We start from the raw sequence: 26302 nt of genomic DNA on the forward strand, positions 1-26302 counted from the left end.
GGCTACGGCTCTAATTTGACCCCTAGCCTGGGAACCTCCATATGCCGTGGGTGCAGCCCAAGAAATGGCAAAAAGACAAAAAAATAAAAGAATTCTAGAGCTTCCAGTAAAATAGATTAAGCGTATTATTCTTCCTCTGCTCTCATGGCCACACCATTGAACCTGTGATTTTTTTTTTTTTTTTTTATTTTCCCACTGTACAGCAAGGGGGTCAGGTTATCCTTAGATGTATACATTGCAGTTACAGTTTTTTCCCCCACCCTTTCTTCTGTTGCGACATGAGTATGTAGACATAGTTCTCAATGCTATTCATCAGGATCTCCTTGTAAATCTATTCTAGGTTGTGTCTGATAAGCCCAAGCTCCCGATCCCTCCCACTCCCTCCCCCTCCCATCAGGCAACCACAAGTCTCATCTCCAAGTCCATGATTTTCTTTTCTGAGGAGATGTTCATTTGTGCTGGATATTAGATTCCAGTTATAAGTGATATCATATGGTATTTGCCTTTGTCTTTCTGGCTCATTTCACTCAGTATGAGATTCTCTAGTTCCATCCATGTTGCTGCAAATGGCATTATGTCATCCTTTTTTATGGCTGAGTAGTATTCCATCGTGTATATATACCACATCTTCCGAATCCAATCCTCTGTCGATGGACATTTGGATTGTTTCCATGTCCTGGCTATTGTGAATAGTGCTGCAATGAACATGCGGGTGCATGTGTCTCTTTTAAGTAGAGCTTTGTCCGGATAGATGCCCAAGAGTGGGATTGCAGGGTCATATGGAAGTTCTATGTATAGATTTCTAAGGTATCTCCAAACTGTTCTCCAAAGTGGCTGTACCAGTTTACATTCCCACCAACAGTGCAGGAGGGTTCCCTTTTCTCCACAGCCTCTCCAGCACTTGCCATTTGTGGATTTATTAATGATGGCCATTCTGACTGGTGTGAGGTGGTATCTCATGGTAGTTTTGATTTGCATTTCTCTTATAATCAGCGATGTTGAGCATTTTTTCATGTGTTTGCTGGCCATCTGTGTATCTTCTTTGGAGAAATGTCTATTCAGGTCTTTTGCCCATTTTTCCATTGATTGATTGGTTTTTTTGCTGTTGAGTTGTATAAGTTGCTTATATAGTCTAGAGATTAAGCCCTTGTCAGTTGCATCATTTGAAACTATTTTCTCCCATTCTGTAAGTTGTCTTTTTGTTTTCTTTTGGGTTTCCTTTGCTGTGCAAAAGCTTTTCAGTTTGATGAGGTCCCATGGGTTTATTTTTGCTCTAATTTCTATTGCTTTGGGAGACTGCCCTGAGAAAATAGTCATGATGTTGATGGCAGAGAGTGTTTTGCCTATGTTTTCTTCTAGGAGTTTGATGGTGTCCTGTCGTATATTTAAGTCTTTCAGCCATTTGGAGTTTATTTTTGTGCATGGTGTGAGGGTGTGTTCTAGTTTCATTGCTTTGCATGTTGCTGTCCAGGTTTCCCAGCAATGCTTGCTGAAGAGACTTTCCTTTTCCCATTTTATGTTCTTGCCTCCCTTGTCAAAGATTAACTGACCATAGGTGTCAGGGTTAATTTCCGGATTCTCTATTCTGTTCCATTGGTCTGTCTGTCTGTTTTGATACCAGTACCACACTGTTTTGATGACTGTGGCTTTGTAGTATTTCTTGAAGTCTGGGAGAGTTATGCCTCCTGCTTGGTTTTTGTTTCTCAGGATTGCTTTGGCGATTCTGGGTCGTTTGTGGTTCCATATAAATGTTTGGATTGTTTGTTCTAGTTCTGTGAATAATGTCATGGGTAATTTGATAGGGATTGCATTGAATCTGTAGATTGCTTTGGGTAGGATGGCCATTTTCACAATATTGATTTTTCCAATCCAGGAACATGGAGTATCTTTCCATTTCTTTACATCTTCTTTGATTTCTTTGATTAAAGTTTTATAGTTCTCGGCATATAGGTCCTTTACCTCTTTGGTCAGGTGTATTCCGAGGTATTTGATTTTTGTGAGGTACAATTTTAAAAGGTATCATATTTTTGTATTCCTTTTCTAGTGTTTCATTGCTGGTATACAGAAATGCAACTGACTTCTGAATGTTAATATTATATCCTGCCACTTTGCTGAATTTATTAATCAGTTCAAGGAGTTTTGGGGTTGAGTCCTTAGGGTTTTCTAGGTATAGTATCATATCATCTGCATACAGTGACAGTTTGATCTCTTCTCCTCCTATATGGATGCCTTTTATTTCTTTTGTTTGTCTAATTGCTGTGGCCAGGACTTCCAAAACGATGTTGAAGAGCAGTGGTGAGAGTGGGCATCCCTGTCTTGTTCCAGATTTGAGTGAGAAGGCTTTCAGTTTTTCCCCATTGAGGATTATATTTGCTGTGGGTTTATCATAAATGGCTTTGATTATATTCAGGAATGTTCCCTCTATACCCACTTTGGTGAGGGTCTTGATCATGAATGGATGTTGAACTTTGTCAAATGCTTTTTCTGCGTCTATTGAGATGATCATATGATTTTTGACCTTTTTTTTGCTAATGTGGTGTATGATGCTGATTGATTTGCGTATGTTGAACCATCCTTGTGAACCTGGGATGAACCCAACCTGGTCATGGTGTATAATTTTTTTGATACGTTGTTGGATTCGGTTGGCTAAGATTTTGTTGAGAATTTTTGCATCTATATTCATCAATGATATTGGGCGATAGTTTTCTTTTTTGGTGGTATCTCTGGTTTTGGAATGAGGGTGATGGTGGCCTCATAGAATGTCTTTGGGAGTATTCCTTCTTCAACCTTTTTGAAAGAGTTTAAGGAGGATGGGCACCAATTCCTCTTTATATGTTTGATAGAATTCACCTGTGAAGCCATCTGGTCCTGGACTTTTATTTGTAGGGAGTGATTTTATGACCTCTTCAATTTCATTTCTAGTGATTGGTCTGTTCAGTTGGTCTGTTTGTGCTTGATTCTGTTTTGGCAAGCTGTAAGATTCTAGAAAATTGTCCATTTCTTCCAGATTGTCAAACTTGTTGCCATACAGTTGTTCATAGTATTCTCTTATGGTTTTTTGTATTTCTGCTGTATCCGTTGTGATTTCTCCTTTTTCATTTATAATTTTGGTTATTTGGGTTCTTTCTCTCCTCTTTTTAGTGAGTCTGGCCAGGGGTTTGTCAATTTTGTTCACCTTTTCAAAGAACCAGCTCTTGGTTTTATTAATTTTCTCTATTGTTTTTTGAGTCTCTATTTTATTGATTTCTTCTTTGATCTTTATCATTTCCTTCCTTCTGCTGACTTTAGGACTTTTTAGTTCTTCTTTTTCTAATTCGTTTAGGTGGAGGGTTAAGTTGTCAATTTGGGATCTTTCTTCTTTTTTGAGAAAGGCCTGGATTGCTATAAATTTCCCTCTGAGCACTGCTTTCGCAGCATCCCATAGATTTTGAGAGGTTGTGTCTTCATTATCATTTGTTTCAAGGTAGTTTTTAATTTCCTTCTTGATTTCCTCATTGACCCATTGGTTTTTTAGTAGCATGTTGTTGAGTCTCCATGGAGTAGGTTTTTTCTCTCTGCTTTTCCCATGGTTGATTTCTAATTTCATGGCATTGTGGTCAGAGAAGATACTTGAGATAATTTCTACGCTCCTAAATTTATTGAGATTCGCTTTGTGTCCCAATATGTGGTTGATTCTTGAGAATGTTCCATGAGCATTTGAGAAGAATGTGTATTCTGCTTTTTTTGGATGTAGTGTCCTGAAGATATCAATTAAGTCTAACTTTTCTATTGTTTCCTTTAGGATCTCTGTTGCTTTATTGGTTTTCTGTCTAGAGGATCTGTCCATTGATGTGAGGCGGGTATTTAGGTCTCCTACTATGATTGTATTCTCATCAATATCTCCCTTTATGTCTGTTAATATTTGTTGTATGTATCTGGGTGCTCCTGTATTTGGGGCATATATGTTGACGATAGAAACATCCTCTCCTTGGATGGATCCCTTAATCATTAAATAGTGTCCTTCTTTGTCTGTCTTTATGTCTTTTGTTTTAAAGTCTATTTTGTCTGATATGAGCGTTGCGACTCCTGCTTTTCTGTCATGTCTATTGGCGTGAAATACTTTTCCCCACCCTTTCACTTTCAATCTATATGTATCTTTTGTCCTAAGGTGAGTTTCTTGTAGGCAGCATATTGAAGGTTTTTGCCTTTTTATCCACTCAGCCACTCTGTGTCTTTTGATTGGGGCATTCAGTCCATTGACATTTAAGGTGATAATTGATAGATGATTATTTATTGCCATTTGAACCTCATGTTCCAGTTGATTCTATGGTTCTCCATTCTTCCTTTCTTTCTTTTTTTTTTTTTTTGGTTGGATGGTCTCCTGTTGTTATCTGCTTGAGTGTATTTTTTTTTTCATTTTTTGCAAATGCAATATTTGGTTTTGGCTTGTGATTGCCCTGTTTTTTAAGTATGCTAACCCCTTCCCGTAATTGTGTGTTTTAGCCTGATGGTCCTGTAAGTTCAAACACTTCATTACTATATTAAAATTAAGAAGAGAGACATACATATAAACAAAAAGGGTTATTTACCTCCTGACATCCCTTGCCCACATTTTATGGTTTTGATGACTTTTATTTTTTTCTTTTTAATTTTATTTTGTTTGAAGCATGTTCATGATTAAATCTGTGTGCTGGCTTATTTGAGTGACTTCTGATTGCAGTTTCCTCAGTCCTAGTTCTTCCTCTTCTTCTTTTTTTTTTTTTCCTTTTTTCTTCCCTTTCCTTCCTTTTTGGTTTAGAGAAGCCCTTTCAATATTTCCTTTAACCTGGGTTTTGTGTTGCTGTATTCTTTAAGTTTTTGTTTGTTGGGAAAAATTTTTATTTCCCCTTCTATTTTAAATGATATTCTTTCTGGATAGAGTATTCTAGGTTGCATATTTTTTCCTTTTAGCCCTTTAAATATCTCTTGCCATTCCCTCCTGGCCTGTAGTGTTTCTGTAGAGAAATCAGCTGATATTCTTATGGGGGTTCCCTTGTAGGTAACATTCTGTTTTTCTCTTGCTGCCTTGAGGATCCTCTCTTTATCACTAACTTTTGCCATTTTTATTATGATGTGTCTTGGTGTGGGTCTGTTTGGGTTCAGTTTGTTTGGGGCCCTCTGTGCTTCTTGTATCTTGAATCCAGTATCCTTGAGATTTGGGAAGTTTCCATCGATAATTTCTTCAAATATATTTTCCATCCCCTTATCTTTTTCTACTCCTTCTGGAATTCCTATTATGCGTAGATTGGCCCGCTTTATATTATCCCATAGGTCTCTTATATTGCTTTCCAGTTTTTTGATTCGGTTTTCTGTCTGTTGACCAGATTGAGTGATTTCCATTATTCTATCTTCCATATCACTGATTCGTTCTTCTGCATTATTCATTCTGTTTTTTACTGCCCCTAGTTCAGTTTGCATCTCTGCAAATGAATGTTCTAGTTTTTCTTGGCTCCTCCTTATATTTTCTAGTTCCTTTCTGAGGGTATCTGCATTACTGTTCATATCTTCTCTTAATTCCTTCAGTATTTTCACTATTTCTCTTTTGAACTCCAGGTCTGTCAGACTGCCGAGATCTGTTTCATTGTTGACTGTTTTAGGGGAGTTCTCCTGTTGGTTTGACTGGGGGTGGTTTCTCAGCTTCTTCACCTTGCCTGTTGTTTTCTTTCTCCTGAGGGAGTTGTACTCTCCGTAATTGGGCAGTGTTTGCCTTGTCACTGCCGTGGAATATTTCCTGAGGGCTGGCGTTGTTGGTCAATCTTTTTTGAGGCAGTGTGGCTTTTCTGGAGTGTTGATGGGGCTAACAGTGTTTCTTTGAAGCAAAGGAGGACTTCCTGAGGGCAGACAGGACTGAGAGGTCCACACCACGATGGTAGCAGATTTCACTTGGTCATGCAGAGCTTGCTCTGGTGTTTTTAGGCTGTGGGTGAACCTGTGATCTTAAGGGAGGATCATTTTCATTGGGTAAAGTATCTCTGATATTTTTTTGTTATTAATTTTGACAAATTAGCCTGGCATTGCTTTAGACTACTATGAGCAGCATTCCATAGTTTGTTTGTACAGATCAAGTATAAGTAACTTTCTCAAGGAGCATAAGCCAAAGGTTTATGGGCAAGAATCAAACAGGAGTTGGTTCTGTGCCTCTTGGATTTCCTCAGTTCTCCAAACATTACTTAATAAAACTGCTGTGACTTTTCACCACACAGCTGTTTCTGAATAGACACAGGACATAAAACTGTTACACCTTCGCAGATAATATGAAAGACAATGAAATATGCACATAGACACAAGTAGAAAGTGTGAAAAATTACACAATGTAATTTGGAATGTCCTTATTTATACTTCCCCAAAGCATCTGAGTTTTCTAACTGTTGGTAAAAAATAGATCAGTGTAGCAAGTCAAACCCTACTCCAATCCATTGTAAAATTACATCTTATGTGTGAAGGAGAGTTGACTTAGAACTTGCATCTAAGTATTCACTCGCCTCTCTGACATTTTGCTAAAATAACTATATTTGATTGAAATTTAATTGAAATTTAAATTTTTTAATTTTTAAGTTTGATGGAGAGATGCTGTTTCAGCGTGCAGACCTAGAGGCTTGGAGGGTTGTTTTTTGTTTTTTTGGGAGGGTCATGCAACATCCTACTTTTGCTGATGCTTATGGACTTGATTTCTGTTAATTTGGGAGATCTGAAAAAAACCTTTGGCTTTCTAAATAGTTAGAAGAATCAGAATGAGTTAAAATTTAGAAACATTAAAGTATTTAGATCTGAAAGACTTTTTTGAAGAGCTAAATGCTGATCTTGTTGAATAAGAAAAAAAGCATTATCTCACTCTAATTCATTTGAAGCAAAGGAAAATAGCCTATTTCCTTCAAATTATGCTCTGGCTCTGTGTGAATGATATATGCTGTTTGAGAAAATTAGGGAGATGATCGCCTCTCGGCTAATAGCCCATGATGTGTGTGTCTTACAAGGCATGGCTTATTTTTTGGGGGAAAAAAAAAGTGTGGTTTAGTGGATGTGAAGAGTTTTATGGTCAAGTTTAGTAGGAATAACCCTAAATAGTAATTGATTTGTGGCACCATTACCATTTTGATTAATTTAGCCTCTCCCTGTGCTCAAGAGGTGGAGGGCAGACCACGCTAATAGCCTTTTGAGTTCCTGTTTCGTGTTTTTGATCCTGAAGTGGAAGAGACTTTTTAAATCACTATGATATGTCAAAGTCAAGGATGTTATTCAGTTCAGTTTCAAATTAAAGTTAAAAGAGAGCATGTCAGTCACAGGAAAGTAAGCTTTACAATGAACAAAACTTCTTCCCTGAAAATGAGAGTTTGTCCTTCGAAACGGAAGACTCTGTAGAAGCAAGAAAACCGAGTATAAAAGCAGGGGTTCCATTCAGAACCTCTCGAATTCATTCATTCATTTATTCATAGTCATTCATTTATTTTTTTTCCACTCAACAAACTTTTCTTCAAACACTGTTTCCTGCAACAAATTCCTGTGCACTTGGTGGCTTAAATCCACACATATTTATTCTTTATTCCTATAAATGTTCTTATAAATGCTGAGTCCTGGAACTCAGCATTTCACTGGGCTGAGGTCAAGGGATCGGTAAGGCATGTTTTTCCTCAAGTCTCAGAGGGGAGACTCTGTTTCCTGGCTTCTTTGTTTCTAGGGGCTGCCTGTATTCCTTTGCTTGCGGCACCTTCCTCCGTCTTCAAAATACAGCCCTCCACACTCTACCTCCTTCCTCACATCACCTTCTCTGGCTGGACTCCCCATCTTATAGACTGTTGTCATTACACCAGGTCCATCCAGATCATCCAGGATAACCTCATCTCAAGACTGACTCTTAATTTCATCACAAAGCTCCTCTTGCCATATAAGCTTACATCCACTGGTTCTGGGAGTGAAGACAAGAACCAGTCTGGGGACCATTATTCAGCGACCACAGCACTCTATGCAAGGCATGGTGCTTGCTACAAGTAAGGAAGACCAATCTAGTGTTTTAGATTTGAACCCATCTCTGCCAATTGCATGGTTCAACAAAGGTGATGAGATCTCTGTATGAATAACAGAAAAAGTGAGAATGCAACAAGCTCAACATGGATAGAAAGCCATGGGTGTTCAGAAGGGGGAGATCGTATGAGAGTAGAGGGAAAACTTTTACTCAAAGTAGCCCTGGAGCCTTGAAAGAAAACCCTGCAGTAGGAAGGACTGGAGAAGCTAGGAAGAGGGCAAACAATGATCAGGCAACAGCTAGAAAACTTCACGTTGAGATGGAGCGATGGAAAATGTGTCCAAGGAGAGTTTTTGAGATGCTCGGCAAGGGGCTTGGATCATGTGGATAGATGGCAGCAAAGTCACTCTCGTGTCGTATGCAAAGGGCATTGTAGGAGGGTTCCATGGGTGACAGCTGTGTGTGCCTTTTTGCTGTGGGGTCTGCACCTATGGAGAACACCAAGGAACACACCAAAGGCAAGCGTGTCCAGTCAGGGTGCCAAGGGCCTTGGAGACTCAGGGATGGAGGTGAGCACATTCCTTTTCTAGAGGTGCTCTTCTTTCCACACACATGTTGTGTACCCTGAGATGGATTTGGCAAGATCCCCGTGAACCCAGGAGGATGCCAGCCACCTTTCAGATGCTCTCTTTATCCATTATTTAGGTTCAGATTATTACCTACAAAACCAGATCCTCTTAAGATCTACGATGAATCCTAGTAGGATTCAATCTTTTTAGTGATGTTGTTAAGAAGAAGAATCCCAAACCATGGCATCTTGAGTGAGAAGACATCATATCTGTGATTGTAGCTTCCCCATTAACTAGCTTTGTGACACTGATCAGGTCCCATTAGCCTCTCTGAACTTCACCAATGATAATGATAGTGCTCATTCACAAGGTCTTTTAAATGTGAGGATCAAGGCTTTCTACATTGGAAAGGATATTTTGATAATGAATTCACATTCCAAAATTGAAAGAATCTTTGTTGAACAAATATTTCTCGCCATGAATCAGCCATGATGCTGATCAAGTTAGTGTGAATTGCTTTTAGATGTGGATCCCCTAAACTGGGGCATCTGGGGTTGCTGGATGTTGTAGGGTCATCCATCAGGCTGGCTTCCATCTTGGGAGGACATGAACTAAACTGACCACAGGCGACTGACTCGAGAAAGAGATGGACTGAGAAATTAGGAATTGAATTAGCCAAGTAACTCAGGTGGAAGGTTGAAGTCTAACTGGGTTTCTGTTTACATTAAACAGATTTGATTTGTAATCTAACTCAATTAGCCAGAAATTAAATGCATCTTGAGGCAGATATCTCATGGATGTAAATATTCTCTTTGGGGGGAAAAAGAACCACTCAGCACAATGACGATTCTTAACCTCTTCCTACAACCTTATTTTAGGGATGCTCCATTGTCTTTCCAGGCCACAAATGGTCACCTTCCTGCCCACTTCATCCCCACCGCCATGCTTGCCTTAATCAAAATGGAAGGAACCATTTGCACAGTGTCCTGAGGTCCTCAGGGTGGATGCTTGGCGATAAGGTGATAAATGATTCCTGCTCATATCTTGGCAGTTACACCAATGTGTTCATAATTGCTATTTTGATGTAGGGTGAATGAGAATTGAAGCAGGAATATTTCCTAAAACAATGCTATTAGCCACTGAGCCCTTGGAGTACCTTGGAGCAGGTGCCCCTGGAGAAGGCCTCCTCCTCGGTGATGCAGAAGCAAATTAAGCTCCCACTAAAATGCTGCAACATGGTTACACATCCTTGGGAGAGAGTTGGTATCTGTCACCATTGGCTGAGGCGGTGGGGGGTAAACCCATGAGGAAGGAGGCTGAAACCAAACAAAATTAGGATGGAGGTGGGAGTTCCCGTCATGGCTCAGTGGTTAACGAATCTGACTGGGAACCACGAGGTTGAGGGTTCGTATCCCTGGCCTTGCTCAGTGGGTTAAGGATCCGGCATTGCCATGAGCTGTGGTGTAGGTTGCCAATGTGGCTTGAATCCCGCATTGCTGTGGCTCCAATTCGACCCCTAGCCTGGGAACCTCCATATGCTGTGGGAGCGGCCCAAGAAATGGCAAAAAGACAAAAAAAAAAAAAAAAGATGGAGGAGAAATGCAGGGTCTTCACCTTCAAGACACTCCCCTCCCACTATTTGAGAACCCCAGATCTTTGGCTCAAGTCACCCCACCTGTCCTCTGAACAGCCTTTGTGTCCTCACCACATGGGGCAGGACCAGACGTTGATGTATGACCCACAGTCAGCAGCTTGCAGAGAGGCTACAGCTGCTTCAGGGGTCTTTTCTTGCCACTTCTCTTTCTTGGATCCCAAAGGTCCTTCCCCTGGGCTGGGGAGAGAAAGGAGTTTCAGATGGTTTTCCTGAGGTTGACGTGGAAAAGGCAGTTGACAGGTCTGAGTAGTTGGCATGAGGAGATGGGACACGGGGATCCCGGTTCTTCCAAAGCAGAAGGCTGCTCAACCAGTGGAGGTGGGGGAGGAAGACCCATGGAGAAGAGCCCAGCCCCAGGCCAGGGTGGGACTGAGTGAGTGGTCAAGGGCAGATGCTCACAGGTCTCATCCTGACACTGGACCAGCTTCTGGCCTGGCCCATGCCGCTCCTATCAAAGCCAGATTATCTCCTTATGCCTCCTTTTGGCTCCTGGAGGACACAAAGCGCTCTGGAGCATGACTTTGTCCATCTGGTTTGGTGTCAGCCCCCTGGTACCTCCCTCCACCCAATCGCACTCTACTTTGCATCTCACCTCACATTGCTCAAACCTTTGGTTCTAGGCTCCTGTCTCAGCTTCTCATTCTCTTATAAAAGAGAACTCCCTCTGTCTTCTCAGTTCTTACTGCCTTGACACATGACATCACTGTTTGACCAGCAGAAGTCCTGCCTCCAGGGTCTTTGACTTGAATGGCTGCACCAGCATCCCCCACAGCATGGGGCTCAGCCCGGTATGAGACTGGAGGATCAATTCCGATTCCCAGAAGAGGATGTATAAGTGGCCCTTTTAACACAGCTCTCTCTAGGAGATGAGACTTCTTGCCTAACACTCCCTTCCCTGAGTCCTCCATCAATTATCATCTACAAGATACTAGTTAGACATTTCACTCTTTTAAAAAAGGTTGTATTCAGAAACAGACTCACAGATTTTGAAAAACTTCTATGATTACCAAAGGGGACAGGTGGGGGGGGGTGGATAGGGGTTGGGGATTGGCTCATGCACACTGAGGTATTTGAAATGATTGACCAGTAGGGACCTGCTATGTAGAACAGAGAAACTACCCTGTATTCCGTGGTCATCTATGTGGGTATAAAATCTGAGAGAGAATGGATATGTGTATATGTATGACTGGGTCACCTTGCTACACAGCAGAAATGATCACAACCTTGCCAATTAACTAAAAACATTTTTTAAAGGCTGTATTATAAAGTGTTTAAACATACAGCAAAATAGACTAGTACAATGAACGGCTACCATCCAGATCCAACAAGTGCTTTTTTTTTTTTTGCATGTAAATCTATAGCATCATTAATGTACAGTTCAGGCTTCCCTTTGACCACTTGGACCCAATGTCTTTTATTGCTTTTCTCTGTCTCCAAACCCTGGTCCCACCTGAAGGAACACACACTACATATGGTGGTTAGGTCTCTTGAGTATTCCACTATCTAGAACACATTCCCCCCATCACTCTCCTGTTTTTGAAAAGAATATTTAAGTCTCTTATTTAAGAGATTGGCCAGTTGTCTGGCAGAACATCCCAAGTCTAGCTCTGTAGGCTTGTTTCTTTCTGGTGTTATTGAACTCATTTCTCTAATCTGGATTTCCTGTGAAGTAAGTTAGAGCCAAAGGTTAACTCAACTCTGGTTGTTTGGAAGAGGCTTTCCCAGGAGGTGCTGTGTGCTTTGTATTATACCATGTCAGCAGGCAAGTCACTAGTGCACGTATTTGCATTCAACCCACAAAAGGTCCCTTCCATTGCTAACCGATTACTTTGGTGCACAGGGGCTGTATTTTGGCAGAAAGTTAGCTCGGGGCTATCACAGTGGGCTTCTTTCTTATAAGTCGGTGTTCTCTCTGTAATGCATTGGAGATAAGAACTGTTAGCAACTGGGATACAGGAAGATGAATGACAGGCAGTCCCTGTCCTTAGGGACAGCACCACAGACCACCAGCACTCCGTGTGTGTCAAGCCCTGTATCACGGATATGTTGTACACATGTTGTGTCACATGGTACATACGTGGACATGTGTGGAACTATACCTACTGTCCTGCTGCAACATTGTGTGTAAGAACAAGGCCTTTGATGTCAATCAATGCATGGGGGTCTCACCCAACCTCCAAACCCCAAGCTGGGAGGAAACTGTAGCCTAGGAAGTTGTCTAGGCCTTTCCTCTGCCGCCCGTGCTCTCTGCCCAGGGGCCTGCCATGCAGGAAGACTGATGGCCCGGGCAGGAAGCAAAAACTTTAAAAAGTTAATAAAATCATTTGTGACTGATCCTTGAGCATCAAAGATCAGATTTGGCTCCTGCTGCCTCAGCATTTACACTTAAAAAAAAAAAATCCTGATTCCCATTGCAGGTCAGCAAGGCACACATGCTGGTATCCAGTCAAACCCAAAAGCCAGTTGCTTTCCAGCCTCTAGGCTGCATGGAACCCTATCCACTGGAGCCTGACCCCTTAACTGGGGGTCAGCAGGAAAGCCAGCAGCAACCGAATTCTTCTGAGCTCAGACCTGGGGCTTGCTTTGGAGCCCATGCCTGGTACTTCATTTCCCTTCTGGGCCCATGTTGTTGAAACCCCCATTTCCCAGCCCACTCTTGCCACTCAGGTCTCATGCAGGATTTATACACTGGCCATTCAGTGATGTTGGTTTGATGGGTTTGGTCCCTGGGGGCCCAAACAGGATTGATTTCAGAGGCATAGCCCTGTCTGGAACTGCTGTAAGGAAACATGCTAGAATTTGTGCCGTTACCACAGCGAGTAAACAGGAGCATTTGGGCAGCTCCTTAGTCCTGCTGCAATCTGCCTGGGGCCGCCAGCCATTCCCGGTGCACGTTTCCGGGATGTGTTACTTTTCAGGAGATGATTTCCAGGCACCATTTGGGACCCTCCCTGAGGAAGTCGCTGCATGGGCTCTGATCCACGGGAATGCATGACCTAAATCCTGGCTTTGCTCCTGATGAAGCAGTGCTGATTGCTTTTTACATGTGTCTTTCACCATCATTAGCCGGCCCGGCTTCCCTGCTCCAGAGAAAGATGTAAAAAAATCTCAGGCTGAGCAGAGAGTTGAAGAGATTCAGCTGACAATCCCAGAGACACAAAAAGACAGAAAAATCCAATAAGATAAAAAGCAATGCCTCTGAGAAGTACCATGGCTAGCAAATCTCACTATTGACTTGAATTCTCTCTACCCACCGAGGATGCATCAGGGACCTCCCATATCCTCATCCAGCAGCTCACTTAATACTTTTCCCAGGGAAATATCTTCCCAGGCACGATTTTTTTTTTTAGCCAGGTGGTCAGATTCTTTGATTGACCAAAGAACAGAGCAGCTCTATAATATCTCTTTTAAAAAACTATATTGGAGTTTCTGTTGTGGCTCAATGGGTTAAGAATGACATAGTGTCCATGCGGATGCATGTTTGATCCCTGACCTTGATCGGTGGGTTAAGGATCCAGCTATGAGCTGTGGTGTATTTTGCAGATGTGGCTCGAATCCTGCATTGCTGTGGCTATGGTGTAGGCTGGCAACTGCAGCTCTGATTCAATCCCTAGCCTGGGAACCTCCATATGCCGCAGGTGCAGCCCTTGAAAGGAAAAAAAAAAAAATTTATCTTCCTACTTCTGGTGAAAGACCAGAATAAGGTCCACGTTGTCTGAATGCCATGCAGCTCTTAAAACACAAGTGCATCCACTATTTTATACATGGGACATATTTTATCTCCCAGGAGTTTGCGTCTATAAGTCATGTGGCTGCCGTCCCTGTCCCTCCTGGCAGGAATGGCTCACGACCAACCAGAGGGAGAAGCCCCATGTATTACGACGTTCAATCTCTCCATGCTCATCAAGAATGCATTTCCTCTGGCAGACCGTTTATTTTGCCAATGAGTTGCAGTGATTCACAGGCTGCTGAAAAATAGCATCTTGAAATGTATTCTTAAACATACTGCTTTATAAACTTAGTTCACGCATATGGTGTTTCCCAGGCAAACGTTCAGATGCACAGGGATCTGTGAGCCTGTGGCAGGGATTAAAGTGGGAAATGGTACAGGAACAGTTCTGGGCCACCGCCCGGAGGACACCTCCCCTTCCCTACCGCACCCCCACCCCCGGCCTCCCTGGCAGGAGCTCAGGCTGGCACACACTGGATCACTCATCTAGAAAGAGACAAGGACAGAATCAGCACAACTGCAGAGCAGAGAGAGGATCCTCTGCCTCTTCTCGCCTTCATCCTTTTTCACTGCCTCGTGTTTTGTAAGAAAGCACCCAAATTATTTGGAATGATTCCCAGAGCAAGAGTCATGGACCATCTGGGTCCAAAAAGTTAGAATGCGAAGGGCAGGATTCAGAAATAGAATGACGTTCCATCACTCCATGCTGGGGGCCGGCCCCCTGAATTTGGGGATGAGAGAGTTCTAGAACTAACATGGGACCTGGCTCTGCAGCCTGGGCAGGAGTGTCTCAAGGGACTGCTGGACAGAGGTCAGTGTCACTCTGGTAAAGCAGGAGCATGGACTATCACAGCCCACAGACGTCCTGCGTATTTTGAGAGATGGTGGGACCATGTGGAGAAACAACGTCTCAGGACCCAGAAAACCAGTGCTGAGTCCTAAGCATGTTGCTTCGTTTCAGTTTGGATCTTAATTTCCTCCCCTGCAAAATCTGTCCCACTGAGCACTCTACCAATCAACCACCTTTCACTACATCCAATACAGGAAAACAAAGAACTTGAAACGAGTTTAGGAAATCCCTGAATTTTAGAGCTTTAAGAAACGGGGTACTCGCCTGAGTGGTAAGAGACAGAATTGGGGATAATAAGTGCATCCCCTTGTCCCTTAAACACAGCCTAAGTTCGGAGAGGCAACCCTGTCCTATTTCTCGGTAATTCCCCTCTTTCTTGCCAGCCGGTTGCAGGAGGGACCAAGAGGGATGGGTCCTGGGTAGGAGCTGTCCTCTTTTCACCACTCTTGAGCGGAGGCTGTTGTTATTATTTAAAATAACAACCAATGGAACGATAGCTCCCTTTCATTGGGCATGTACTGTATTCTAGGCACTGAGCTAAGTGCTGTGTATGCATCATTCAAAATTCCTCCTAATAACCTTAGGAAGCAGATCAATACAAATATTACTACTATGCCCCTTTTGACAGGTGGAGAAACAGGGTTAGGTATGCTTCTTGCTCAAAATAAGACAGCTTATCTACAAAGGAGCCAAGACCAGGGTCCTGCCCTACCTGTCTCCAGAGCCTGTCGCCATGCTCCCATCCTGGTCGTTCCCTAAGAGGTGAGGAGGGGGCTTTAGAATCGGTGAGGAAGACAGGGTGACTGGGTGACTGGCTGTCAGCCTGCAAGCTGCCATCAGGGAGGTCCAGACCTCCTCAATGGTACCCCTATTTTCTATTTCCTATTTCTATCTGTTCTTTTAAAGGCAAACTGTTCTCAGAGCAAAATCAGAAGAAAAGTGAGAGGAAATGGAACCATCCCATCCGAAGAATGAGACCCTCATATTCCAGGTTCCTGGAGGGGATGGAATCATTTGGTGTCCATTAGTGTGAGGAGGGGTCTTACTCAGATCACTACCAGGCTCAATCCTCTCTCCCCTGTAAGGGGAGAACAGACAAAAGCACATGGAAGTTGTGGTCTTAAGAAACTGATGGGGGGAGTTCCTGTCGTGGTTCAGTGGTTAACGAATCCGACTAGGAACCATGAGGTTGCAGGTTCGATCCCTGGCCTTGCTCAGTGGGTTAAGGATCCAGCGTTGCTCTGAGCTGTGGTGTAGGTTGCAGACGCGGCTCGGATCCCAAGCTGCTGTGTCTCTGGCGTAGGCCGGCAGCTATAGCTCTGATTGGATCCCCAGCCTGGGAACCCCCATATGCTGCGGGAGCGGCGCTAGAAAAGACAAAAGACTGATGAGGGAGAAGGCCTTTTTTTTTTTTTTTTTTTTTTTTTTAGGCTGTACCTGCTGCCTATGGAAATTCCCTGGCTGGCTAGGGGTCGAATCAGAGCCACAACTGTCAGCCACAGCCACAGCCACACTGGATCTTTAACCCACTAAGCAAGGCCAGGGATGGAACTCTCATCCTTATTGGCACTAGTCAGGTTCTTAACCCGCTGAGCCACAATGGGAACTCCAAAGAAGGCATTTGGGGAGGGCGCTGTCCACCCTGGAAGCAAATGCCAGAAAGGGAGAAGCATCTCCCCACAGCCCTCCAGACAGGAGGCCATTTCTGCAAGGCAGAGTGCCACTGTTCATGGCAACATTGGAAAATTTTAAATCAAGGATGAGATTTCCAGAAATGGGTTTCCTAAATTCTTCATATGGGTGTGCTATTAATATGGAAAGGAGGAGAACGCTTAATCATGTTTGACTGTTTGCTGGAGAGAAAGCAAACAAGCTGATACGCTGAGTATCATCAGATTTGTTAAATGGGGTCAGGATTACCGGGCTGAGGGATTTCTCGCAGCTCATTATCCCTATGGAATGGCTGGAATAAATTCAATGCGGAGAGAGGCCAGGCCAGGGCCAGAACCATCAAAACCCCTGCACCCGGCACGTGGCTCCGGAGAAGCCCTTGGCCTTGACAGGGATCTGGAGGGCCGGCCATCATCGCCTGTCCCCATCCCAGCCCCCACCCCTGGTTCCACCCACCGCAGAGTGATTGAGGTGCAGGGCCTGGGTGGGTCCGGCCGGAGTTCAAGATCAAAGGGCACATAAGTGTAATAAAATTCATTGAGTTAAAAAAAATTTTTTTTAAAGAAATATGGGGGGGAGATCAAAGAGCCGATCAAACAAAGATTCCTCACCCGCCCCTCCCGAGTGTAATTGATTTCTGTTTACAAAGTGTCTCGGCATACATGGTCTCAATCCTCCTACGACTTGGAGAACAGCAGGACAGGTACGTTCATCTGCCAGGTTTAGAGATGAATAAATGAGACCCAGAGAGCGTTAAGGGACTTGTCCACTGTGACTCAGCTCACCAGGCAGAAACCAGGACCCCCCCACCCACTAAGCCATGGTACCACCATCCACGTGGGGCTGGACGGAGCTCCTGCCTCTACTTGGACTCCCTTAGTTACCACTTCAGGGGCTAACCCCGCTCTCAGCCCCGGGGAGGTGAGAACCTCAGGGTGATTTCAGAAACAGCTCCACCTGAATTAATTAATCTCTGCGAGAAGCATGCCCTGCGTGGTGGTCCTGTAGCCTCAGCAAAGACCACAGTGAACCAAAAAAAACCCCACAAACCTCAGAGTTCCTGTCGTGGCTCAGCGGTTAACGGATCCGACTAGGAACCATGAGGTTGAGAGTTCAATCCCTGGCCTCCCTCAGTGGGTTAAGGATCCGGCGTTGTTGTGAGCTGTGGTGTAGGTCAAAAACGTGGCTCAGATCATGCGTGGCTGTGCCTGTGGCATAGGCTGGTGGCTACAGCTCTGATTCGACCCCTAGCCTCGGGACTTCCATATGCCATGGATGAGGCCCTAGAAAAGACCAAAAAAAAAAGCAAACTTCTGCTCTTGAGGGGGCTTCTAGGCCAGCGCCATGCTCCTCAGACTTCAAGGCCTGTGTGACCTGGCGGATGTCAGAGTCTGTGCTGGGACCTGAGACCCTGCCTATCTGACAGGGAAGCCAGTGCTGGAGCTCACACGGAGAACACAGAGAGTAGCATGGCTCCAGGCCTGGTGGCGGGAGAAACAGGACTGGGATGTGCTAGCTGTGCTCGTAGGATGATCCCAGGGCACCTGCTTCAGAGGTGAGGGGTCGGGGAAGACTTTCTGGAAGAAAGGAAGGCTGAACAGTTATCTGAGGCTGGAATGGACCACAGCAGGGGTTCCCACGGGAAGAGATGGTCCCTTCTGGGCCTCGACGGCTGCCTGTGCAAGGTCTTGGGAGCAAGAAGTAGGTACAAAGCTTCCTGAGGCTGGAGGTGGAGCCCAAGGTAGGGGTGGAGAGAGCAGAACCCCGGGGGCTGAGAAGGGAGTTGAGCCAGGGTTTCAGAGTCTTTGGAAACTCCTCTAGGCACCCTCTAAGAGATGGGATTGGAGAGGCAGGCAGCCTTGTTCCAGTGTTCAGAGGTGGGTGCAGGTCATCTGAAACAGGCTGAGCCCTGGGGCTAGAGAGCAAGGTTTGGGCTGCCGTAGAGGCAGTCACTCAGCGAGGTCACTGATTAGACTGCTTGTAATTGGCCTGCTGGATGTGGTGTCGGGTGTAGGCAGTACTTAGGATGCACTTTTTTTTTTCTTCTTCCTTTTTCGGCTGTCCAGCAGCACATGGAGTTCCCAGGTTAGGGATCAAATCCCAGCTGCACTTGTGACCTAGGCTGCAGCAACATCAGATCCTTAACCTATGGTGGGGGCCAGGAGATGGAACCTGCATCCCAGCACTCCCAAGACTCCCCCATCCCCTTGCACCACAGCAAGAACTCCTGGATGTGCTGTCCTTTGCACCTGACCTTGCTCTGTAGTTTCTGAAACCAAGCTTTGCTTTTTTTGTTTTTTTCCTTCTTCATGACTGAGCTCTTGCTTATCCAGTTACGATCTCTGTCATATTCTCTGAAACTTGGGGAGGCTGCTTCTCCTCTGAATCTTTTTCTTCTCTGTCCTGAGAACCCATCTGCCCCACCTCTGGCTGCATGTCCCTGTGCACGTGCTAGAAGCGCCTGAGACTCCACAGTTGTCCCCTCCACATCTTCCCTTCCTGAACCTCGAGGTCCCCTCCGAGTCCAGCGCCCTCTGCCGTTGACTGATTGGGCACCTGTTTGTGTCCTGATCCAATCAGAGGTCTGATAAATGAGGATTCAAGGCATTAATTCCCAAGCAAAGGAGCTCTATTTTAAGCTACATCAAGCTCTTAATTAGACATGAGTTTTATTTACTGTCAATTATGCAGAAGAGTGTCCTCGCCCACAGAGGATAAATGCATCTCCACATCCCTTGGAGGCCCTCTTGTCTCCACTGATGACGTTATTAAAAGGTAAGAAAATCGGGCCGCTTATTAGCATCACAGCAGGGATCAGATCTTTGCTATAAATGAACTTCCTGAGATCTCTTCTGAAAACAGTAGATTGAGAAGAACTCACAAAGAGGCCAGGAATTCAATTTTCTCAGGTAGAGCATGCAGGTGCAGGGTCTGAATATTGGTACCAAAACCCAAGGATCAGAAGTTTCAAGAGTACAAAAAACGCCCACTGAGGCAACATCCATCCATCCTTACAAACCTGCAGGTGCTGGAATTTGGAGAGGGGGGCCCCTGGCTCTCAGATTTCAGAATCCTAAAGCAGATTCCCGGGGACTCACATTCTACCTGGAGGCCCGAGGTAGTGACATCCTGACTCGATGAGTTCTGGAAACACTTCTTCTCAATATCACGTCCTCAGCAGAGAAGTCACTTTATTTCCTGCTCCAAAAAGGTCTTCGACTCTTGAGCGCTGATGAGAGATGATCTGTTTTTCTGTTACCCAACTCCTCCTCCCTCCTCCTCCTCCAGCATTCACATAATGAACTATGCATGACATGGCCTAGTTTGAAAAAATAGGCTTTCCCTATTTTCAACCCAGAAAATAAGTGTTTTGAGTGGAAAACAAGCCCCAAATCCCCACTGTCTTTGATGTCTTGTGTGCAGGTGGCACTTGTTTTTGAAACCACCACCCTTGGGCTTCATAAGCAGCAGGTAGAGCAGAGACCATGCTGAATGCAGGTAGAATCAAGGCAGCCACAGACCTGGACTGGTCATAGCATCCTCTTGGCTTCCAGGAAAGCAGGTTTTTCTTTCTGGAAGTTTATAGGTACCAGGGCTGTGCAGAAGGGGCCTCTGAGCAGACAGATGTGGTGATGTCATCTGTCTTCATCCTTGTGCATCTTTTGGGGGAGCAGGGCTATGGAGGCCTGGCAGGTACGATATCCCCGAGCAGTGGCTGGAGAGGACAAAGACGCTGAACGTCTTACACCCTCCTGCCCACCTCCCTTCTCAGATCCGCTCAAGGTGAGAACTTAGCGGGAAATGAGACAGACACCTCCAGAGCCCTGGGGACCCAGAAGCTGGAGGTCCCCTGTGGAAGGTCCCCGCATGGGTGGGAGAGGCGGCGGGTGATGGACTGGGAGGCCCAGGAAGAGGAAGAGGCGGAGCTCACAGGTGCCCAGCCGAGGGAGGGAGGCCTGCAGGGCCGTGGGGCGGGGCGGGGAGCATCTGGCAGGTGAGGGATTTGACTGCAGGCATTTAGCAGCTGCTGCTTGAAGTCTGCAGTGAGTGGGAGAGGCCAGTAGACCCAGGAAGATCACGGGGAGGTTAGAAAAAACCAGGCAGAGCTCCCTTGTCAAACAAAGCTGGATCCTCCTCAGAAAGTCCAGGACGATGAGAACCCACTGGCTTGAAATTGGTAATGAGCTTCTGCAGCCCTGGGCTCAGCAGGGGGTGGGATGAGGAGACCACCATGTCCTGAGCCCAGGAGCAGCCTTGGCCCCAGTCTGAGTCGCAGGTGACAAGGAGAGGACACCCCAGCCCTGGACAGACACATAGTAAGCAGGTGGTCACACTAAGTCACAGACACATCAGAGGGAACACAGAACAGCTGGAGCAGGAATGAGGAAGCTGCTTTTTCTTAAGATGCAGGCATGGGCTGTAAATAGGCCTGTAACAAGCATGGAATCAGACATGCAGAAGCAGCTCCACAAGCAGAGGTTTGTGAAAGAATGCACTCACGGACCCTAAAGGGAAAGGCCAGCAGCTGCATGCTGGTGTCACCCTCTCCAGGAGGGCTCCAACTTCCTGACACGGTCCCCTCCCTGGGTGTCAGACCCTGGCTCTGAGTGTCACCCCCACTTCACATTGCAACTCAGAACTTTCCTCTTGGAGTTGCTTTTTCACCCCCTGCCAAACTCCTCTGCTGTCCAAGGAAAGCTGGGCTCTGGGCTCTCACTCTCTGCCCTGTGCATTCCCAAGGTCAGGTGCCCTCAGAAGGACACGCGGAGAAGATTCCTACCAGGACTGAGCCTGGGAACTTTCACTTCATGGCAACTATTAGCATGAAGAAAATATCTACTAGCACGGGCCTGTTGTAGGAAGAAAAGATGTGTAAATATTAAGTCCCAATTATTGAAAATGCCGTTGACACATACCTATGAAATTCAAGCTCATTATCCTTCACTGATGAGTAGTATTGACAGTAGAAAGCTAAGGTAACCTCAGCTCAGACAAGCGATGAAAGTTGACAGCAGAATGACCCCAGTTAATGAATCTGATAAGACTTTGCCTGTTCATGGGCTCTTAGTCAGAGGTGAGTTTTTAATTAGGATGGAAATTTCAGGTGTATTGATAACCTGGTTTGTGGAAATGAAAAGGCTTCACCCCAGCAAATCTGTTGCCTTCTGTGCATTTGATGGTGACGCCCCACAAAGACACATACATCGGAGCCCCCGCTCCAGAAGCACCAACTGCCTGGAGAAGATGACTTGGAAATAGTCCGAAGGCAAGTGCTAATGGGAGAGAGAAGCTGAAGATACCAGGCAAAGGAAGTAAACTTTTAGAGGGGGTGATGGAGAGGCTTCTATAAGTAGGTCCCAGGCTACTAGGAGCCTCAGCCTTCTCCACTCTGCAGCCCCCCTATAACCCACCAAAGCAGAGTCTTTGCTTTACTCAAATCCTTAGCCTATAGAGTCTCTTAATGGGAAAACTGGAGACTCCCTGCCTGCTACTCCATCACATGGCTTAAAAGTGCTGTTCTGTAGAAACAGACTCACAGATGTGGTGAACAGACTTGTGGTTGCCAAGGGGGTGTGGGGGAGAAAGTGGGATGATGGGGAGTTTGGGGTTGGTAGATGCAAACTATTACATTTAGGAGCTCCCGTTGTGGCACAGTGGTTAATGAATCCAACTAGGAACCATGAGGTTGCGGGTTCGATCCCTGGCCTTGCTCAGTGGGTTAACGATCCTGTGTTGCCATGAGCTGTTGTGTAGGTTGCAGACGTGGCTCGGATCCCGTGTTGCTGTGGCTCTGGCGTAGGCCAGTGGCTACAGCTCCGATTCGACCCCTAGCCTGGGAACCTCCATATGCTGCAGGAGCGGCCCAAGAAATGGCAAAAAAGACCCCCCCCCCAAAAAAAAAAACTATTGCATTTAAAATGAATAAGCAATGAGGTCCTACTGTACCGCACAGGGAACCACATCCACTCTCTTGGGATAGAACACGATGGGATGATTTGAAAGAAAAAATCGTATATGTTTGTATGACTGGGTCACTTTGCAGTACAGCAGAAACTGGCACATCATAAAACGATAATTTTTTAAAAAGGGGAAAAGTGCTATTCTGAGGAAATCTCTTATTTCACAAGGGACACCCATGAATCCCTGAGCGACAGAGCCTGACCTGCAAACAGAGCTGGGCTTGTTGTCACCACATCATGAGCCAAGCCCACGCTCTGGCTCCCAGGGACCAGTTCCACCTGCTCACAAGGTATTATCAGGACACCTTGAATTCCAAGGCCAACTGAATTTCTGCACTGATCCTGCCTTGCCAGCTGCCCTGGGATAAGCGCTGGCCCTCGGCAGGTCCCCAGTCCAGCCTTCAGACCTGAGGCTTTGCTTCTGACCCATGACTTGCAGTCGCTCCCTGCTTCTCCCTGGCTTCCTGGTCCATGTCCACTTCTTGGCATTGTCCCCAGGGCTCCTTACAGACCCTCTCCAACATGACACCCCATCCGGGCTGGGACATCCATGCTGCACTGACACCTCCACTCTCTGTCCCCATGGCAGACACCGTGTGAACACCAGGATGGTCTCCGGTCTTGGTTAAATATCAGCACACCCTGGGGAGCCTTTGAAAAATACCCACCAGGTCCCCCCACTCCCATGAGAAACTCTGCTCTGATTGGCATGGGCTGAGCCCTGGCCATTGGTATTTTGCAGAAGTTTTGCCCACTGTCCACCTCCTCCCTCTGCACCTCTTTGCATAAATCTGACCTGCAGGAAAGGCCAAGAAGGCTTTCTCTACTGGGAATTGTCAGGGGTGCTTCTGTCTGCCTAGCAAGACTGTTAGAGGCGCCAGTGTAGACACAGCATCCGGCTCACCTTTGGATTGCACTTCAGCCTTTTTGTAATGATTGAATGTTCATTGAGTTTCCACAGTATGAGGGGCAAAAAAGACACCATGCTGGTCTCATTCTCTCTTGTACAAAATGATTATGTATAGATAGGACATTATTCCAAGGCTAGGGGTCTAATCGGAGCTGAAGCCACCAGCCTAGGCCAGAGCCACAGCAACGCAGGATCCAAGCTGTGTCTGCAATCTACACCACAGCTCCTGGCAATGCCGGATCCTTAACCCCCTGAACGAGGCCAGGGATGGAACCTGCAATCTCACGGTTCCTAATCGAATTCCTTTCCACTGCACCACCACCAAGAACTCCTCAGTTTTCTTATTCACTGAAAACGTTCTCTGTCTGTGGGGTTAAGATCAGCAGATGGCGGAGAAGCTGGCTAGGTGCTCCCTGTGACCAGTGGTCAAGGTGCAGCTTCATCAGCCACCAGCAGGTAGCAGGCCAGTCTCCCCGGGTGCACCCAAGGTTGGATTGTGCTGGAGAAAGAAGGTGAACAGGGGCTGCTTTTCTCTACTCTCAGGAGTAGGCAAAACATAAAGGGGAGCAGATAGATGATTAGCGATTTTTTTTTTTTTTGATAAGGGGGAGAATGTTGAAGTGCGTAAACAGATTCCAGTTTCAAGACTCCCAGGAAAAGTTAAGTGTTGCTGCTCAAAAATAGAGGAAAGGCAGGAGTTCCCGTCGTGGCTCAGTGGTTAACGAATCCGGCTAGAAACCATGAGGTTGTGGGTTTGATCCCTGGCGTTGCTCAGTGGATTAAGGGTTCATCATTGCCGTGAGCTGTGGTGTAGGTCGCAGACATGACTCGGATATAGTGTTGCTGTGGCTCTGGTGTAGACTGGCGGCTACAGCTCCGACTGGACCACTAGCCTGGGAACCTCCATATGCTGCAGGAGTGGCCCTAGAAAAGGCAAAAAGACAAAAAAAAAAAAAAAAAAAAGACAGCAGACAATCGTCATAGGAAACAATACCAGAAGTAAGAAAGGAATTGGCCTAATTCGCATAGCAAGTGAAAAGAGAAGAAGGCTGGTCATCAGAAGACTATCCCTAGTTCAGCTACTAACTAGTTGTGGGGCTTTGGACCAACCCTAACCACATTTTACTCATTCAATCTTGCAAAATATAAAGCACATAAATACAGTAGCTATTTAAAATCCTTTTTTTTTCTGAGTGAAAAGTTTTAAAATTTTTATGGACATATAAAAACAGATGCAAATACTGATACTTGAACACATGCCACTGAATCTTCTCTCCAGACATGTTCTCCATGGTTTTCCCTTTGGCGGTGAGAATGAGAAAGTCTGCCTTCTGCATCATGTCATGAATCCCTGAATCTAGGTTAGACAATTCTGCAGCATCCTAATCTTTTCTTAGACCCAAGCTGAACGAGAGAAGAACTTATGGATTTCCAAGGTGAAGAGCTTTCTGTTTTAAATGACTAATGCACTGGAGTCATTTGACTTCTATGGACAATGTCATTTTTTCCATTATTTCTGTTTTATTCAATTAGGTGCCCAGCGAGGTGTTAATTGTTTAAGAGCAACAGTGCAAGTGTGGCTGGGGGTGCTATTTCATAGCTCTTTAATATTTTTTTCTTTCTTTTGAACCTGTACACTCAACTGCAAAGTAATGGTTTTTCCTTTCATAAGAGAAGTAAACAGATTTTGCACATCTGCACCATTTTATGACAGATCGAAACTAGAGCCAATTTTTTTTTCAAGTACTGATGTTATATTTTATCCCAGAACCATCACATTGTTTGTTCCTAACCTGTCCTCATTCATCCCCCCCTTCCCCCGTGGGTCCAGTTTTATGAAGGCGACACTAGGGTCAGTGAGAGAGGCATGGCGCCCCTGTAAATTGCTCAAACAGGGACATCTAAGACAAAGTCCCCAGAGATGGGTGGCTTTTCCACAAGGTGGCCCTGACACTTAACTGCTTTCTGACTTGGCTCAAATCAAGAACAAGACATGATTATATTTATTGTCCAGGCAGAAAGGTAAAAGCCAGGCAGTGACAAGTCAGTTCTCTAGGCATCCGTGTCCAGCCAAGAAAGTGGAAAAAAATAATCCTGGCTGGTCGTAAGGATCAAAACATGCCGGCTAACCTCCGAGTGTCAGGGATTTTTTAAGCCCCTGACATACTGGTTTCCAAATGGAAACTGGTGACACATCCACTGGGTACTGTGAGGGCTTGGACAGAGGCTAGGTAGCGCTAAGGGTCCTGGAACCTCTTGAAAAGCTCTATTAGCATCAGGAGGGGATCGATGTGAAAATGGATCCTTTAATGACTGAGCTGCTTGTGGGAGCTTGTTTTTAATTCTCTGGTCCCCAGAGAATAATTTTCTTCTCTCAATCGAATCTTCTGGAGAGGAGGAAAAGCAAGAAGGGAACATCAGGAGGGGCTGGGCAAGAACTTCCAGGGAGACGACCGTGCCCAAGCAAGCAGTGGCCAGCAGAGGGCGCCCGTGAGCAGTGGGCTCCTGGAATGGAACCTCTCCTCCACCCGCAGCACCTGGGCTGAGTTACTTACCAGGGTTTAGGCTCATTTCCCCCTGGATGGTTAGTGTGAAATGACATCATCACAGGAATCATTGCGTATGATGCCTGGCATGTAGTGAGTGGACCCTTACTAATTATGGAGAATTTGTTATTTTATCTCAATGGACAGCTTGCATAGTGAGCGTCAGGGGGTCAGGATATTGGGGGGTGGGCGCTTGGTATATGAACACCACACTGACTTAATCACAGCTGGAACTAGCTAGTGTCTTTCATCAACATCAGAAGTTTCTGAAAGAGGCCATCGGAGTTCATAGATAAGCTCCCCACGCCCTTCCCCAGCCCCTGGCAGGCACAGCCCATCCAGGCTAGGTCTGCAGGGGCTACCATGGCCCTGGTCTAAAAGGTCCGGGAGGAGTTCCCGCTGTGGAGCAGTGGTTAACGAATCTGACTAGGAAC

Source organism: Sus scrofa, chromosome 6, assembly GCF_000003025.6.
Source record: "Sus scrofa isolate TJ Tabasco breed Duroc chromosome 6, Sscrofa11.1, whole genome shotgun sequence".
NCBI lineage: Eukaryota > Metazoa > Chordata > Mammalia > Artiodactyla > Suidae > Sus > Sus scrofa.